General features: G+C 40.0%; 1 protein-coding gene across 1 annotated transcript in view; it reads right to left on the bottom strand.

Annotated features, from left to right (window-relative positions):
* FGD4 (FYVE, RhoGEF and PH domain containing 4) overlaps positions 1-20,103 on the bottom strand; it is a 109,427-nt gene that overhangs the window by 12,883 nt on the left and 76,441 nt on the right. The gene's annotated exons all lie outside the window — the stretch shown is intronic.

The following is a 20,103-nucleotide window of genomic DNA, read 5'->3' as shown; positions in this document are numbered from 1 at the left end:
TACCCTAGCCCTGGAATCAGCTAGTTTTCCAAGGAGTTCTGGTTTCTTTTAAAGGAGAATGGTATTTAGAAACCAACATAGATATGCTGGGATATTACTGGGGTGTTATTGCTTCTAGATCCTCACAGCAGACAGGTAGGAAATACATGAACACACACATCGATGTGTCTATACCTATATCTACATCTACATCTATATCTATATCTATATCTATATATCTACAACTATATCTGTTTCTGTTATAAACATCTATACCCACCTAGATAGCTAAATTTATAAACTGTATATTCGTGCCGATTCCTGCAATTCTAGTCCAAAAACAGGATTTATTAGCATGTTCTCCCTCTCCATACTGTAACTGCTTTCTCTGACAGTGAGAAATTTGGTCTCCATTATCCTCAACACATCACTTATTTGCTCAGTTCTAAAATTCAGCAGAAGTAATGTTAGAGACGTTAAGCCATGCCACTGGGAGAAACACACCAATGACCCGGAATTCAATATTTGTTTGTAAGTCTATCATTTTTAGTTTAAGAATACATAGTTAATATTCTGTATTTAAAAGTGTGTGTTAATTAGTTCTTCTAATTTTTAGCTTCAGTTTGGCTATTATTCATGTGCTATTATTTGCTATACAGATAGGTTCACTCATTTGCATTTGTATTTTACTTTAGATTTTGTTTCACAATTTTATTGTGTGTGTGTGTGTAAAACATTAAGATGGTTCAAAAGCCAAAACTCAACAAAAAAGGTATGTTTAGAAAAGCATCATTGGTCTGTGTCTCCTTCTCTCTCTCTGCCCCTCCCCCGTTCATGCTCTGTCTCTCTCTGTCCCAAAAAAAATAAATAAACGTTGAAAAAAAAAAAAAAGAAAGAAAAGAAAAGCATCATTGGGGCGCCTGGGTGGCTCAGTCGGTTAAGCGGCCGACTTCGGCTCAGGTCATGATTTCGAGTTCGAGCCCCGCGTCGACTCTGTGCTGACGGCTCAGAGCCTGGAGCCTGTTTCGGATTCTGTGTCTCCCTCTCTCTGACCCTCCCCCGTTCATGCTCTCTCTCTGTCTCAAAAATAATAAAAATTAAAAAAAAAAAGAAAAGCATCATGACTACTTTAGAAAATAATTTTCCTCTATTGAGAGTTCCTTCTTCTATATTTATAACTAAGCCTGGGTCCTTTGCTTCATTCTCTTTATATTCCATGCCTGCTTGCTCTCTACTCCTCAAGCATACATACAAACATACATAAATGCATCTTGATGGAAAAGATACTGAAAAACTACAAGATGATCTTTAGGATAAGGCATGTTTCTTCCACCGTTGGACATGATTCTCTACAGAAACAACATTCTTAATTTTTTCACAGTATATTTCACAGTATATGACAACATATTTAAGTGATTTAAAATATTGTTTCTTGTGAAAATGCCATCATGAACTATAAGGTCCATTCTCACTGTATGAAAGCAGAGAGTTTCTTTTACTAAGACAAAGCAAGCTGGCTTTGTTTTTACTTAAATGCAGGACCAAAACAACCCATGAATCACTTCCTCTATGAAGTAACTGCAGACTAGGCACTCATCCAAACCCTGGGCCAGATCCACCCTGCCAGCCCCACTTCCTTAGGACATGTGTCTTTCAGCGCCTCTGGCTCCTTTTGGAACAGGGACCAGCTGCCTCTAATTTCCTCAGTCCAGGTGCTATGGTGATGGTGGTGATGGTGGTGATGGTGAGACTGAGTTTTGAAAGCAAAAACCCATTATGCGAAGATTAAGATTTTCATCATTATATTTTGAAGTCCTTGATTATATATTAACTAATCAGAAATCTGGTTTTGTTATTAAAACAGTTTAGCTATATAAAATGTTGATTTCTTTTCCCCTCAGCCTCTATTCCAAAGCTCTATATGCCCTACAATTTGATACTTCAGAAGAAAGGTTCTATTCATTTTTTTTCCTTTTACATAACCTAGCTTGTGCACTGAATAAGTATTTATTAAGTTCTTAAAATGTGCCAGGCACTGTATTGTGGATTTGGGACATCAGTAATCACAAAAGATAAGTGGAACTTATTTGGAACTTATTTTCTCACCAACGCAAGTTATTCAAGGCAGCACAGGGGAAGTGTCCCGCAGTTCCGCACCACTCCAGGGACTATCCAAAATGACGAAATGGAAGAATTCCCCTCAGAAGAATCTCCAGGAAATAACAACAGCTAACGAACTGATCAAAAAGGATTTAAACAATATAACAGAAAGTGAATTTAGAATAATAGTCATAAAATTAATCACTGGGCTTGAAAACAGTATATAGGACAGCAGAGAATCTCTTGCTACAGAGATCAAGGGACTAAGGAACAGTCAGGAGGAGCTAAAGAACGCTATAAACGAGCTGCAAAATAAAATGGAAACAACCACGGCTCAGACTGAAGAGGCAGAGGAGAGAACAGGTGAACTAGAAGATAAAATTATGGAAAAAGAGGAAGCTGGGAACTTATTTTCTAGTAGGTACAGGCAGACAATGAAAAAAAACCATAAAAATAGCTAATTATTTTGCTATAAGTTATGGGAAAATAGATGTTATGGGAAAAATAGATCAAATTAAGGAGGAATGGGAGTTACATTGGTAGTGAAGGCAGTTGTAATCTAAAATACCATGGTCAAGAGAAATTGAGGTGGTGAGATTTGAACAAAGACTTTAAAGTGGTGAGGGTGTTACTCATGCAGGTATCTGTGGAAGGAGTATCACAGGAAGAGGGTACAGCCAGTATATGTGATATAAGGCTGAAGTGTACTTGGCTTCTTTAAGGAAAAGTAAGGACATGTATGGTTCAGGGTGGTGGTAGGGAAGACATATAAGGCCTGGGAGGCCACACAAAGCCCTAGGCTTTTATTCTGAGTGAAATGGGGAGTTGCTGCAGGGACTGGGGTGGAAAAGCAACATGATCTGACTTGTGCTTTAACTGACTCCCCTGGCTGAATATTTGACAATGGAGGGGTGGGCTGGGGGGGGGGGGTGGAATGGAAGTCTTGAGACTAGTTAGAAAGCTATTGCAATAATGTAGGCCAGAGATGATGATGATTCAGGCCAGAATGGTAGCAGTGAAATTTGTGAAATAGAATCTGATTATATATTTTGAAGATGACCTAAGAGAACTTCCTGATGCACTGGATGTGTAAACTGAGAAAGAAAGGAGTCAAAGATGAAAGGTTTTGGCTTGAGCAACTTGAAAACCACAGTTGCTATTAACTGACATAAAGATGATTATGGATAGAATGAGTTTTATGGGGGAAAACATCAGGAGTTCACTTTTAGATGGGTTAAATTTGAGATGTACTAGAGATCCAAGTGGAGATGACAATTAGATGGTTAGAAAAATGTTTTTGGTGTGCAGAAGAACAGTAAGAGCTGGAGATATAAAATTGGGAGTTGACAGCAAGAAATTATATGTGATCACCATTGGAATGAGTGTGGATAAAGAAGAGAACCCAGGACATACTTAGGATACCCCTAAGAAGTCTAGGAGAAATGTAGAAACCAGCAAAGGAGCTCAAGAAAGAGTATCTAAAGGAATAGAAGAAAACCAAAAGTTGGGAGTCCAGAAAAACAAGTGAAAAAAGTGAATCGAGGGGAGCATGATGAAGCATGTCAAATGCTACTGTATTAATAAGTTAAAAATTGAGAATTGACCGTTGGATTTAGCAACATGGAAATCATTTGGTAACCTTGATAAGAGCAGTTTTAGTTAAATGGTGGATGGGGCAAAACCCTAATTGAAGTACATTCGGGAAAGAATGTGGACAGAGGAATTAGAGATAGCAAGTATAGAAAAGTCTTTCAAATACTGCTCCAAAAGAAAGGGAAAATGGGGTGGTAGATGACAGGGGAAGTGGAGTGAAGAGGTTCATTTAAGTTGGGAAGAATTTGCAGCAGGTGTGTTTGCTTATAGAAAGACCCAATGAAAACACAAAAGACAATATTGTATGAAAAAGGGAAAATGGCTGGAGCAATACCTTTGAGAAGGTGGGTGGGGATAGGATATGGTTCATGCACAAGTGCAGGGATCAGAGTTAGGTAGGAACATGGATGGATGGGCAGGAAGATAGAATGTGTGGGTTTAGGTGTTGATAGATGCCTTGATGTGATTGTGGGAGACTGTGGACGTCCCTTGCTGATTGATTTTCTCACTAAATTAGGAAAGGTCATCCGTGGGGACCCAGGATGAGGGAGACAGCATTGAAAGTTGGAGGAGAAAGGAGATGTGAAATAATGACCTAATAATAAATTGAAAGTGAGACCAATCCATGTAGTTGGTTGTTTTGGACAGTTGCATGGGCATTGGCATGGAGAAGACAGAGTTGAGGAGATCAGGTTCTAGTTTTGCCAAGCGAGACAAAGCTAGGAAGGAGCAAGGTGGTTGAGTGAATGCAAAGCAGTGATTACAGTGATTAAATGTGGCGTTTAACCTGGGTAAGGGTGGGGGGGGCGGGGGGGGGGGGAAGAAAGGAGGACATCGAGAGCAGTGACAAATTACTTCACCTCTCTAAACGTTTCCTACTTAAAAATCTGCATATGGTGTTATGAGGTTTATGTGAGATGATGTATATATAGAAGAACACTTAAAGGACCAAGCACCAAATATATATTCAGTGTTTCTCAAATGAGGTTTTCATCAGGATCACCTGGGGAATGCCCAGAGCCCAACCCAGGCACATAGAATTTCTGTGGGTGAGGCCAGATCTTCACTCTGTCTATTCCTCAGATGATTCTAATGTGTAGTCAGGGCGGCAAACTTTTGCATTAACTGCATGATCTCTATTAGTATTATCAATTAGACGGAATGGAGGGAATATGGTAGAAGAGGAGGATCCGGAACTCACCTCCTCCCACGGACACACTGAGGGAACAACTACATACACTGCAACTCACTCTGAAAACAATCTGCAGACTCTCGGAACAGCTCTCCCACAGCTGAAAATCATCAAAAGAAGGCGGCATCAAGAAGATAAGGAAGGGCAGAAACATGACAGGAAAACAAGCCCCCAGTGCGGCTATTCACAAGAAGGGGTTATATCGCAAGCATCTAGGAGCGAGGGGAACAAGCCCCACACTGGGCATCCCCAACCCCGGGGACCTTCATGGGAACACAAGCCTCTATAACACCTGGTTTGGAAATCAGCAGGGCCATAGGAAACAGAGTCCCCACTCTTGAAGAGCCAATGTGCTATGTCACTTGGTCTGAGACCCAGCAGTTTGAAAAGTGCCTATATGTGAAAACTTAATGACTAATTTTAGGATGTGTGCTGGAGGGGCAGAGCCCTGTAGGAACTTTCTCTGAGAATGGAAGTGCTGGTAGGCACCATTTTTTTTGCCCTCCTTCAGCTTAGCTAAACAGACACCTGTGGGTTTAGACACTGTCCATCTATCTCGCTAGCACCCGTGTTCCCCTAAAGACCTGTGCCACTCAACCTACCCACCTACCCCAACAGGCACCCTTCCACCACAGGGGCTCCTGCCCCACCACACCTGGCAGGCAGCCTCTGTCAGGAACGACATCCTTTCTAGAGTGACTACTGCCCCACACACCCAATGGGACCTAATGCTTCTCCAGAACAATTCTTGCCCTGGTAATTGGGAGCTAGTCTCACTCACAGCATGCCTGCAGTAGCTACAGCCAGGCCTCTCAGCCTGTCAACATGCGGACAAGCCCTGTGCACTACTAAAACCATGGTTGGCCAGTCATTGCTGACAAGTAGGCTGAGGGGCAGCCCTGCTCACCTGTATACCTGCAGCAGTTGTGACTCAGACACAACAGGAAGGCACGTGCAGCCCCACACAGGGGTTACCCTGGAGCACCTGGTTCTGGTGACCAGAGAGGATTATGCTAATGGAACAACAGGACACCTGCACAAGCCCACTACTTTCAAGACCAGGAGATGTCGCTGACCTACCTATTATACAGAAACTAACACAGAGAGTCAGACAAAAGGAGACAGAGGAATATGTTCCAAATCAAAGAACAAGACAATACCTCAGAAAAAGAGCTAAGTAAAAATGGAGATAAGCAACCTACTTCATAAAGAGTTCAAAGTAATGGTAATAAAGGTGCTCACCAGAATTGAGAGAAGAGTAGAGGAATTCAGTGAGAACATCAACAAAGAGAAAATATTTAAAAGAACCAGTCAGATCTGAAGAATAACTGAAATGAAAAATACACTAGAGGGAATCAGAGCAGATTAGAGGATGCAGACTGGATCAGCGATCTCGAAGACAGCTAGTGGAAAGCAGCCATAACGAAGAGCAGGGGAAAAATAACGATGATTAAAGAAATGAGGAGAGGTTAAGCGACATCTGTGACATCAAATGGACTAACAATAACACTATATGAACCCCTGAAGGGAAGAGAGTAAGGTGCAGAAAATGTATGTGAAGAAATAAAATTTCCCTAACCAGGGGAAAGAAACAGACATTCAGGTCTAGGAAGCATAGAGAGCCCCAAAGAAGATGAACCCAAGGAGGTCCACACCAAGACACATGATAATTAAAATGGCAAAAATTAAAGATAAAGAAAATCTCATAAGCATCAAGAGAAAAACACATAATTATATACAAAAGAAACGCCATAAGGCTATCAGCTAATTTTTTAGCAGAAATTTTGCAGGACAGAAAGGGGTGCATTGATATATTCAAAGTGCTGAAAGGAAAAAACCTTTCAAACTTAAAAAAACCTTTACGAATTGAGAGGAGAACATGGCAGCAGAGAAGGACCCTAGCCTCATCTGGTCCCATGAACACAACTAGATAATTATCAAATCATTCTAAATACCCCAGATATTGATCTGAAGACTAACAGAACAAACTCCACAACTAAAGAGAGAAAAGAGGCCTTATCAAAGAAGGTAGGAAGTGCAGAGATGTGGTTTAGGGGAGAAATGGATCACAGGTGCTGCAGAGGGGAGGGAGCTGTGGTCCTGAAGAGGGAGGGAGGGAGGGAGGGAGGGAGGGAGAGAGAGAGAGAGAGAGAGAGAGAGAGAGGAGCATATAGGGGAACGCACAAGGAGAAAGTTTCCCCAAAACCATTGGCTTGGAAAATGAGAGGGGCTGAATTTAATAAGTTCTTGCAAGGAGTGGGGCTTAAAGCCTGGAGTTTTGTTTTTTTTTTTTTAATTTTTTTTTAACATTTATTTATTTTTTGAGACAGGGAGAGATAGAGCATGAACAGGGGAGGGGCAGAGAGAGAGGGAGACACAGAATCTGAAACAGGCTCCAGGCTCTGAGCTGTCAGCACAGAGCCCGACCCGGGGCTCGAACTCAGGGACCGTGAGATCATGACCTGAGCCGAAGTCGGACGCTTAACCGACCAAGCCACCCAGGCGTCCCATTGAAGCCTGGAGTTTTAAAGGTCGGCAGGCTTGGCTAAGATAGAGACCTGAGGGTGCTGCCCAGCTACTAGAGAAAAGGCAGGCAAACAACCGGGGGCAGACAGCATGGAAACAACATCTGAAGCTTGGGACACAATAGGAAGATTATTTGTTCTTTTTGGAGTGCATCCCCCAGAGGCAGCATTCAAGGGAGGTGCCTCTCTGGCAACAGGGGAACAACCAGACGCCATTTCCCTCCCTCCTCCAACCCTCCGCGTAAACACAGAGCAACCTTTGGGAAGCAGCACAACACTGACACTGGCTGCCTGACTTGCTTACACCAAGCCCCACCCCTCTTGCTCTGGCGCAACTGCCCTTCTCAGTCAAATCTGCCTCAGTCCCAGCTTGGCAGTCCCCTCCCCCAGAAGACCAGTGCAGGCCCCTACCCACACCATTCCTCTAAAGCCTGGGATTTTAAAGGTCAGGAGGCTTGGCTGGGATAGAGCCGGGAGGGCACAGCCCTGCTTCTGGAGAGAACGCAGGCAAACAACCCAGAGGCAGACAGTACAGAAACAGCTATCGGAAAAATACCTGGGGCACACGGTGAGGGTAGGGGGTGAGATTATTTGCTCTTTCCATAGCACTTCCCTGAGAGCTAGCTTTCGCCAAGATGCTTCTCTGGGGATAAAGGAGCTGGCTGGGGCCATTTCCCTCCCCCTCCCATCAGCATAAACAGAGAGTCACCAGAGAGAAGCAGCCCAGAACCTACACTAGCTGCCTAACTTGCTTGCAGCAAGCCCCACCCCCTTGTGTTCTAGAAGGACTGCACTTCTAAGTCCAGCTTGCCTCAGTTCCGACGTGGAGGGCCCCTTCCCCAGAAGCCCAGCACAAAACCCCACACCAAGTCTCCTGACTGCAGAGTTCTACAGGGCCTCATTTCTGGTGGGATTGGTGTCAGGTCTCATTTCACCAGCAGACCAGAGCACACCTAGCTAAACTTACCACCTGCAGGCCAGGGACCAAACACCACCCACGGCAGGCAAGAAGAGCCTCTGCAAATGACTATCCTCAAGGATAGAGCAGCCACATCACGACAGCAGAGTGCACGCAGCACACACCGGAGACACTAGCTGAAGCACTAGGCCCTCGGCACTACATGACTTCGTCTTCATGAGGCCATTACTTTTAGGGGGAGACATAACTGGCTTTTCCAACACATAGATGAAGGCAGAGACTTGGACCAAATGCCAAAATGTTGGAATTCATCCCAAAGGAAAGAGCAACATAAGTCCGTGGCCAGAGATCTAAGTGGAGTAGATATAAGTCACATGCCGGATGGAGAATTGAAAGCAACAATCATAAGGATACTCACTGGGCTCGACAAAAGAAGACATCAGGGAGATCCTTGCCACAAACATAAAAGAGTAAAAAGAATCAGAAATGAGAATGCAATAAATGAGATTGGAAAAACAGGCTTGATGCAATGAACAGCAGGCTGGAAGAAGCAGATGAATGAGTACGTGATACAGAACACAAAGTAATGGAAAACAATGAAGCTGAACAACAGAGGGAAAGAACAATTATGGAACACGAGAATAGACTTAGGGAAATCAGTGACTCCATCAAATGTAATAACATTCATATTATAGGAGTCCCAGAAGAAGAAAAGGGAGTAAAGGAAGCAGAATATTTATTTTAAGAAATAATAGAAAACTTGCCTAATCTGGGGGAGGAAACACATCCAGATCAAAGAGGCACAGAGAATTCTCATCAAAATCAACAAAAGCAGGTCAATACCAAGACATACTATAATTAAGTTTGCAAAATATAGTGAGAAAGAAAAAATCTTAAAAGCAGCAAGACAAAAAAAGTCCTAAACTTATAAAGGAAGATCCATAAAGCTAGCTGGAGATTTTTTAAGACAAACTTGGCAAGCCAGAAGGAAGAGGCATGATATATTCAAAGTGCTGCATGGGAAAGTCAGCAGCCAAGAATACTCTACACAGCAAGGCTGTCATTCAGAATAAGAGAGACAAAGAATTTCCCAAACAAATCTAAAGGAGTTCATGACCACTAAACCAGCCCTGCAAGAAATATTACAGTGAACTCTTTAAGTGCAAAGGAGAGACCAAAGGTAACAAAGACAAGAAAGGATCAGAGAAAATCTCCAAAAACAACGACAAAACAAGTAATAGAATGGCAATAAATGCATATCAATAATTACTCTGAACATAAATGGACTAAATGCTCCAATCAAAAGACATAGGATTTCAGAATGGATTAAAAAAAATAAGACCCAACTATATGCTGCCTACAAGAGACTCATTAAAAATTTTTTTTAACGTTTATTTATTATTTTGAGAGAGAGAGAGAGACAGACATAATGCAAGCAAGAGAGGGGCAGAGAGAGAGGGAGACACAGAATCCAAAGCAGTCTCCAGGCTCTGAGCTGTCAGCACAGAGCCCAACATGGGGCTCAAACCCACAAACCATGAGATTATGACCTGAGCTAAAGTTGGACACTCAAACAACTGAGCCACCCAGGTGCCCCGAGACTCATTTTATTTTATTATTATTCTTAAAAGCTTTTACTTATTTTTTTTTAATTTTTTTTTCAACGTTTATTTATTTTTTGGGGGACAGAGAGAGACAGAGCATGAACGGGGGAGGGGCAGAGAGAGAGGGAGACACAGAATGGGAAACAGGCTCCAGGCTCTGAGCCATCAGCCCAGAGCCTTACGCGGGGCTCGAACTCACAGACCGCGAGATCGTGACCTGGCTGAAGTCGGATGCTTAACCGACTGCGCCACCCAGGCGCCCCAAAGCTTTTACTTATTTATTGTGAAAGAGAGCAAGCAGGGTAGGGGCAGAGACAAAGGGACAGAGAAAATTCCAAACAGACTCCACGCTCAGTGCAGAGCCCAATGCAGGGCTCAATCCCACAACCATGAGATCATGACCTGAGCTGAAATCAAGAGTCGGACGCTCAACCAACTGAGCCACCCAGGCGCCTGAAGAGACTTGTTTTAGACCTAGACACCTGCACATTGAAAGTGAGGGGCGGAGAAAACATTTATCACGCAAATGGATGTCAAAAGAAAGCTGGAGTAGCAATACTTATATCGGATAAACTAGACTTTAAAACAACGAGTGTAACAAGAGAACAAGAAGGGCATTATATAATCGTAAAGGGGACAATCCAACAAGAAGATATAATGATTGTAAACAATAAAGCACCCACAATGACAGCACCCAAATATATAAAACATAATAACAAACATAAAGGAACTAATTAATAGTACAATAATAGTAGGGGACTTCAACTCCCCACTTACATCAATGGACAAATCATCTAAAGAGAAAATCAACAAGGAAATAATGGCTTTGAATGACACACTGGACCAGACATACTTAATAGATATATTCAGAACATTCCATCCTAAAACAACATAATACATGCACTTTTTAAGTGCATGTGGGACATTATCTAGAATAAATTACATATTAGGTCACAAAACAGGCCTCAACAAATACAAAAAGACTGAAATCATACCAATCACCATTTCTGGCCACAATGCTATGAAACTTGAAGTCAATCACAAGAAAACATTTGGAAAGATCACAAATACATGGAGGCTAAACAACATGTTACTAAACAATAAATGGGTTAACCAGGAAATGAAAAAAACAAACAACTATATGCTACAAATTGGACAACCTAGAAGAAATGGATAAATTCCTAAGAAGGTATAAATTACCAAAATGGAAACAGGAAGAAATAGAAAACTTGAATAGACTGATAACCAGCAAATAAATTGAGTCAATAATCCAAACACTCCCAACAAATTCACAGGCAAATTCTACCAGACATGTAGAGAAGAGTTAATACTTACTTTTTAAATTTTTTTTTTTGAAGGGGGGGAGAGGGAAAGGGAGAGAGAGAATCTCAAGCAGGCTCCAAACTCCACACGATCTCACCACCATGAGATCATGACCTGAGCTGAAATCAAGAGTTGGGTGTTTAACCAACTGAGCCACCCAGGCGCCCTGAGTTAATACCTATTCTTTTCAAACTATTTCAAAATGTAGAAAAGGAAGGAAAACTTCCAAATTCATTCTATGAGGCCAGCATTACCCTGATACCAAAATCAGACAAAGACTCTACTAAAAAAGAGAACTACAGGCCAATATCCCTGATGAACATGGATTCAAAAATTCTCAATAAAATACTAGCAAACTGAATCCAACAGAACATGAAAAGAATCATTTACCACAAATAAGTGGGATTTATTCCTGGGCTTCAAGGGTGGCTCAATATTCACAAATCAATATGATACACCACATTAATAAAAGAAAGGATAAGAACCACGTGATCCTTCCAGTAGAGGCATAAAAAGCATTTGACAGAGTACAACACCCATTCAGGATAAAACCCCTCAACAATGTAGGTTTAAAGGGAACATAGCTCAACATAATAAAGGCCATATATGAAAAATCCATACCTAATATCATCCTCAGCAGGGAAAACTGAGAGCTTTTCCTCTAGGTCAGGAAGAGGACAGGGATGTGCCCTCTCCAAACTGTTACTTAATGTAATACTGGAAGTCCTAGCCACAGCAACCGGACAACAAAGAAGAAGTAAAAGGCATACAAATTGGCAAGGAAGAAGTAAAACTTTAATTATTTGCAGATGACATGATACTCTATAGAGAAAAACCCAAAAGACTACACCAAAAAAACTCCCTGATACATGAATTGTAAAGTCTCAGGTTACAAACTTAACATACAGAAATCTGTAGCTTTCTATACACCAATAATGAAACAGCAGAAAAAGAAATCAAGGGATCGATCCTATTTACAATTGCACCAAAAACAGTAAGATACCTAGGAATAAACCTAACCAAAAAGGTCAAAGATCAGTAGTCTGAAAAGTATAGAACACTTATGAAAGAAATTGAAGATGACATAAAGAAATGGAAAAACATTCCACGCTCATGGACTGGAAGAACAAACATTGTAAAAATGCCTGTACTACCCAAAGCAATGTACATATTCAATGCAATCCCTATCAAAATAACACCAGCATTTTTTATAGAACTGTAACAAACAATCCTAAAGTTTGTATGGAATGACAAAAGACTCCAAATAGGCAAAGCAAACCTGGAGGCAACACAATTCCAGACTTCAAGCTATATTACAAAGCTGTAGTCATCAAGACAGTATGGTACTGGCACAACACATAGATCAATGGAACAGAATAGGAAACCCAGAAATAGACCCACAACTATATGGTCAACTAACCTTTGACAAAGCAGGAAAGAACATACAATGGGAAAAAGACAATCTCTTCAACAGATGATGTTGGGAAAACTGGATAGCAACATGCAAAAGAATGACTGGACCACTTTCTTACACCATACACAAAAATAAATTCAAAATGGAAGAAAGACCTAAATGTGAGACAAGAAACTATCAGAATCTTAGAGAACATAGGCAGCAATCTCTGTGACCTTGGCTGTAGCAACTTCTTACTAGACATGTCTCCAGAGGTGAGGGAAACAAAAGCAAATATGAACTATTGGGACTTCATCAAGATAAAAACCTTTTGCACAATGAAGGAAACAGTAAACAAAACTAAAAGGCAATCTATGGAATGGAGGAATGACATATCTGATGAAGTGTTAGTATCCAAAATATATAAAGAACATATAGGAGTGCCTGGGTGGCTCAGTCAGTTAAACATTTGACTTCAGTTCAGGTGGTGATAGTCTGTGAGTTTGAGTCCTGCACTGGGCTTTGTGCTGTCAGCTCAGAGCCTGGAGCCTGCTTCAGTTCTGTGTCTCCCCTTCTCTTTTTCTTCCCCTCCTTTGTTTGAGTTCTGTCTCTTTCTCTCAAAAATAAACATCAAAAAAAAAAAAAAAAGAAAGAAAAAGAACTTATAAAACTCAACACCCAAAAATTGAATAATCCAGTTAAAAAATGGGCAGAAGACATGAACAGACATTTTTCCAAAGACAACATCCAAATGGCTAACAGACACATGAAAAGGTGCTCAACATCACTCATCATCAGGGAAATACAAATCAAAACTACAATGAGAGATCAGTTCACACCTGTCAGAATGGCTAAATTCAACAACACAAGAAACAACTTGTTGTTTCTTTTTTTTTTTAAATTTTTTTTTCAATGTTTATTTATTTTTGGGACAGAGAGAGACAGAGCATGAATGGGGGAGGGGCAGAGAGAGAGGGAGACACAGAATCGGAAACAGGCTCCAGGCTCTGAGCCATCAGCCCAGAGCCCGACGCGGGGCTCGAACTCACGGACCGCGAGATCGTGACCTGGCTGAAGTCGGACGCTTAACCGACTGCGCCACCCAGGCGCCCCACAACTTGTTGTTTCAACCAAACAACTGGTGTTGGTGAGGATGTGTAGAAAGGGGAACCCTCTTGTGCTGTTGATGGGAATGCAAACTGGTGCAGCCACTGTGGAAAACAGTATGGAGGTTCCTCAAAAAGTTAAAAATAGAACTACCCTATGATCCAGTAATTGTCCTGCTAGGTATTTAGGAAACAAATACAAAAATATGAATTCAAAGAGATATGTATATCCCGATGTTTTTGGCAGCATTATCTACAATAGCCAAATTATGGAAACACTCCAAGTGTCCATTGACTGATAAGTGGATAAAGAAGATGTGGTGTATATGCACAAAGAAATATTACTCCACCATAAAAAGAATGAAATCTTACCATCTGCAATGACATGGATGGAGCTAAAAAGTAATATGCTAAGTAAAATAAGTCAGAGAATGACAAATAGCATATGATTTCACTCGTGGAATTTAAGAAACAAAAAAATGAGTGGTGCCTGGGTAGCTTAGTCAGTCAAGCATCTGACTCTTGATTTTGGCTCAGGTCATGATCTCATGGTTTGTGAGATCAAGTCCCGAGTCAGGCTCTATACTGACAGGGAGGAGCCTGCTTGGGATTCTCTCCCCCGCTGTCTCTTTAACCCCCTCCCCCACCCTCTCTAATGCGTTTAAAAATGAGCAAAGGGGGAGAAAAAGAGAGACAAACCAAGAAACAGACTTTTTTTTTTTTTAACGTATGCTCCATGTCCAAGTGGGGCTTGAACTTACAACCCTGAGATCAATAGTCACATACTCTATCAACTGAGCCAGTTAGTCTCCCCAACAGATTCTTAACTATAGAGAACAAAACTGATGGTTACTAGAGGAGAGGTGGATAGGAAGATGGGTTAAATAGGTGATGGGGATTAAACACTGCACTTGTTGTATGGAAGTGTTGAATCACGATTTTGTACACCTGAAACTAATATTACAACCCTTACAACCAAGAATATTCTACCAAGCAAAGTTATTATTCACAAGAGAAGGAGGAAAGGCTTCCCAAACAAAAATTCATCACCACTAAACCTTACAAGAAATGTTAAAGGGACTTCTTTAAGTAGAAAAGGCCATAACTAGAAAATATTTACAAAAAGAAAAAATCTCACTGCTAAAAAGTACACATACAGTGAAGATAGTAGATCAATCATTTTTGAAGTCATATGAATGTTAAAAGACAAAAGCAAAATCAATATCTATGAAAAATAGTAAAGTGATATTCAAAATAAAAAAGATGTCATATAGGACAGATACATGACATGTGGATGCAGCATAGATAGGTAGCACATTTAGAATGTGTATGAACTTAAGCAACCATCAATGTAATATAAACTGCTACATGTATAGGATGTTATATATGAACCTGATTGTAACATGAACCAAAACCTGTAATAGATACCCAAAAAACAAACAGAAAGGAATCTAAGCATAACAATGAAGTCATCAAACCACAAAGGAGGAGAACAAGAGAAACAAAGAACTGCAAAAACAACCAGAAAACAACGAACAAAATGGCAATAAGTACATATTTATCAATAATTACTTTAAATGTAAATGGACTATATGCTCCAAACAAAAGACATACGGTGAGCTAATGGATAAAAAACCAAGACCCATCTATACGCTGCCTACAAGAGGCTCACAGACCTAAGGACACACACAAACTGAAAGTGAAGGGATGGAAAAAGATTCTCCATGCAACAGGGAAAAAAAGCCTGAGGTAGTAATACTCAATTTTTGACAAAACAGACTTTAAACAAATTCTGTAACAAGAGACAAAAGGTGGGTTTTACCTAATGATAAAGGGATCAATTTAGCAAGTGTATATAACAATTGTAAATATCTATGCATCAAACATAGGAGCACCTAAACATATAATTATTAACAGACCTAAAGGGAGAAATTGACAATAATACTGTCAGGGAACTTTAACACCGCATTTACCTCAATGATCATTCAGCCAGAAGTTCAATAAGGAAACAGTTGCCTTTGAACACATTAGACCATGTGGACTTAACAGATATATACAGAACATTCCATCCACAAACAGCAGAATACACATTCTTTTTTAAGTTTATTTATATTTGAGAGTGAGAACATGCGCATGTGCATGCAAGGGGGTGGGGAGGGGCAAACAGAAAGGGAAAGGGAATCCCAAGTAGGGTCCATGCTGTCAGTGCAGAGCCTGATGCATGGCTTGAACCCATGAACCGTGAAGTCATGGCATGAGCCAAAATCAAGAGCTGGATGCTTAACCGACTGAGCAACCCAGGCACCCTTACACATTCAAGTGCACATGGAACATTTTCCAGGATAGATCATATGTTAGGGTACAAGTCTCAATAAATTCAAGATTCAAATCAGATGAAGCATCTTTTCTGACCACAATGTTATGCAACTAGAAATCATGTACAAGAAAAAAAAAAACTGGAAAAAAACAGAAACATGTGGAGGCTAAACAGCATGCTACTAAACAACCAATGGGTCAATGCAGAAACCAAAGAGAAATAAAAAAACACCCAGAGACAAATGAAATGGAAATATAATGCTCCAGAGCCTCTGGGATGCAGCAAAAAGAGTTTTAAGAGGAAACTTTATGGGAATACAGGACTACCTCAAGAAAAAAGAAAAATCTGAAAGAATCTAACCTTATACCTAAAGGAACTAGAAAAAAACAAAGCCCTAAGATAGGGGAAGGAAATAAATATCAAAGTGGAGCAAAATGAAATATACTAAAAAAAAAATGAAACAATGAGCTAGTACTTTGAAAAGAAAAAATTGATCAGCCTTTAGCCAATTCATCAAGAAAAAAAGAGAGAAGACTTAAATCAGAAATGAAAGAGAAGAAAGTACAATGGACATCACAGAAATACAAAGGATTATAAGAGACCACTATGAAAATTATATGTCAACAATCTGGACAACCTAGAAGAAATGAATAAAATCCTAGAAATATACATTTTCCCGAGACTGAATCAGGAAGAAACAGAAAATCAATTCCATTACTTGTAATCAAAAAGCTCCCAACAAGCAAAAGCCCAGAACCAGATGGCTTCACAGATGAATTCTATCAAACATTTGAAAATGGGTTAATACCCATCCTTTTTTTTAAAAAAATACTTTTTTAATTTTAATTTTTTAAAATAATCTCTATGCCCAATATGGGGCTTGAACTCACAACCCTGAGATCGAAATTCACATGCTCTACTGAGTGAGCCAGCCAGGCGCCCTGATACCCATCTTTCTTAAACTATTTAAAACAAATTGAAGAGAAAGGAATGCTTCCAAATTCTATGAGGCCAACATTATCTTGATACCAAAACCAAAGAAACACACCACACACACACACACACACACACACACACACACACACACTGCAAACTAATATCCCCAATGAACGCAGATGCCAATACCCTCAACAAAATATTAGCAAACTGCATTGAACAATTAAAACATTAAAAGAATCATTCCTCATGATCAAGTGGGATTTATTCCAGGGATGCAAGGATGGCTCAAAATACACAAATCAGTCAATTAACAAATTGAAGGACAAAAATCATACGATCATCTCAATAGATGCAGAAAAAGCATTTGACAAAATTCTACATCCTTTCATGATAAAAACATAGTGAGTGTAGAAGGAATATACCTCAACATAATAAAGACCATATATGACAAACCCATAGCTAGCATACTAAATGGTGAAAGCTGAAAGTTTTTCCTCTAAGGTCAGGAACAAGACAAGGATATCCACTTTCACCACTTTTATTCTTTTGGGGTTTTTTTTTGAAGTTTATTTATTTATTTTGAGAGACAGAGAACAAGCAGGAAGGGGCACAGAGGGAGTGAAGGAGAATCCCAAGCAGGCTCTGCACCATTAGTGCAGAGCCTGATACGGGGCTTGAATTCATGAACCGTGAGATCATGACCTGAGCTGAAATCAAGAGTCAGATGCATAACCAACTGAGCCGCCAAGGTGCCCTTCACCACTTTTATTCAACATAGTACTGGAACTCCTAGCTGCAGTAATCAGGTAAGAAAAAAAAAACACATTCAAATTGGTAAGAAAAAAGTAAAACTGCTATATTGCAGATGACATGATACTATGTGTAGAAAACCATGAAGACTCCACCAAAAAACTATTAAAATAAATGAATTCAGTAAAGTTGCAGAATACAAAATCAACATATAGAAATCTGTTGCATTTCTATCCATTAATAACAAACTCACGGAAGAGAAATTAAGAAAAAAAAAAACAACAACACTGGGGCAGCTGGGTGGCTTAGTCAGTCAAGTGTCTGACTCTTGATTTCAGCTCAGGTCATGATCCCAGGGTCATGGGATCAAGCCCTACATTAGGCTACAGGCTGGCTGAGCATGGAGCCTGCTTGAGATTCTTTTTCTTTCTCCCTCTCTTTCTCTCTCTGCTCCTTCCCGCTTGCTCTTGCTCTCCCTCTCTCAAAATAAATCAAGTTAAGGGGCACCTGAGTGACTCAGTGTGTTGAGTGTCTCACTCTTGGTTTTGGCTTGGATCATGATCTCATGGTTCATGGGTTCGAGCCCTGCATTGGGTTCCACACTGATAGTGCAGAGCCTGCTTGGTATTCCCTTTCTCCCCCTCTCTCTGTGCCCCTCCCCTGCTTGTGCTCTCTCTCAAAATAAATAAAATTTAACATAAATAAATTAAAAAAAGAAAACCCCATTTACAACAGCATCAAAAAGAATAAAATGTGTAGGAATAAATTTAACCAAGGAGATGAAAGGCCTATATTCTGCAACTATAAGATAGTGATTAAAGAAACTGAAGACAACACAAATAAACAGAAAGATACACCATGTTCACAGGTTGGAAGGATACTGGTAAAATTTTCTTACTACCAAAAGCAATCTATAAATTTAATACAATCCTTATCAAAATACCAACAGTGTTTTTTACAGAACTAGAACAAATAATCCCCAGATTTGTATGGAACCACAAAAGTGCTCAAAAAGCCACAAATAGTCCAATTACAAAAATGGGCATAAGACATGAATAGATGTTTCTCCAAAGAAGACATACAGATGGCCAACAGACACATGAAAAGATGCTCAACATCACTATTCATCAGGAAAACGCACATCAAAACTACAATGAGGTATCACTGTATAGTCAGAATGGCTATTATCAAAAAGATAAGAAATAACAACTCTTGGCAGTGATGGAGAAAGTGGGACCCTCATGCACTGTTGGTGAGGCGGGAATGTAAATTGGTGCAGCCACTTTGGAAAACAGAATGGAGCTTCCTCAAAAAATTAAAAATAAAAATCCCATACCACCCAATTAATTCTTTCAGCTCTTTACCCAAAGAAAAAGAAAACACTGGTTAAAAAAGATATATGTTTAGTTTACTGCAGCATTATTTACAATAGCCAAGATATGGAAGGAACATAAGTATCTATCAATAAAGATGTGGTACATATAAATACAATAGAATATGTTCTGCTGTTCTGCCATAAAAAGGAATAAATCTTGTCACTTGCCACAGGGATGGACCTAGAGGGCAATACGTGAAGTAAATCAAAGAAATATAAACGCTGTATGATTTCACTTATATGTGGAATCTAAAAAACAAACGAACAAAAAAATCTCATAGAGATGTGGTGGATGCCAGAGGGGTGGGAGGATGGGAGAAATTTGTGAAGGGGTTTGAGAAATATAAACTTCCAGTTATAAAAGCAAGTCATGGGGATGAGAAGTACAGTAGAGAGAATATAGTCAATATTATAAGATGGTAACTAATGGCAAACATTTTGTAATATATATAATTGTTGAATCAGTATATTGTACACCTGGAAGTAATTATTTATAGTTCAATTAAAAATAAGATATTATGTGCGGAATGCCTCATGTGGGCTAGGCAATTTACTAAAATATCACCTAAGTCCCACAACGTTTCAAGAAAGCGTTTGTATCTAAAGTCACAAATAATGGAAGTCAGGTATTTCTAGCCAGTTAAGTATGAGCCGCTATGTTAATGTATGAGTATAAACCGCCACTCCAAAGAATGCTTTGCAGAACATCAATATCACCTGAGATTTTGTTGGAACTGTGTCATCACAAACGTGTTAAATCAGAATCTGCATGTTAACAAGTGATTCCTATGTACATTCGTTCGAGAAGCCTTGAGTTACGCACACTGGCTCTCTCCACCATGTTTCTAATCCGGTATAAGGTGAACTCAAACAAGTCATATCAATGAGCCAAGGACAACCTTTAGTTTAAGGAATTCTGCAGCTGATGCTAATTGTTTTTATTAATTTTTTTTAAGGTTTATTCATTTTTCAGAGATGGAGAGACAGA

This window comes from Lynx rufus, unplaced genomic scaffold (genome assembly GCF_022079265.1).
Source record: "Lynx rufus isolate CCGP_SWC_20201006 ecotype Redwood Valley unplaced genomic scaffold, mLynRuf1.p SCAF_7, whole genome shotgun sequence".
In the NCBI taxonomy this organism is placed as follows: domain Eukaryota; kingdom Metazoa; phylum Chordata; class Mammalia; order Carnivora; family Felidae; genus Lynx; species Lynx rufus.
Note: the sequence above shows the minus strand (reverse complement) of the source record. Positions and strands in the feature narration are given on the sequence as shown.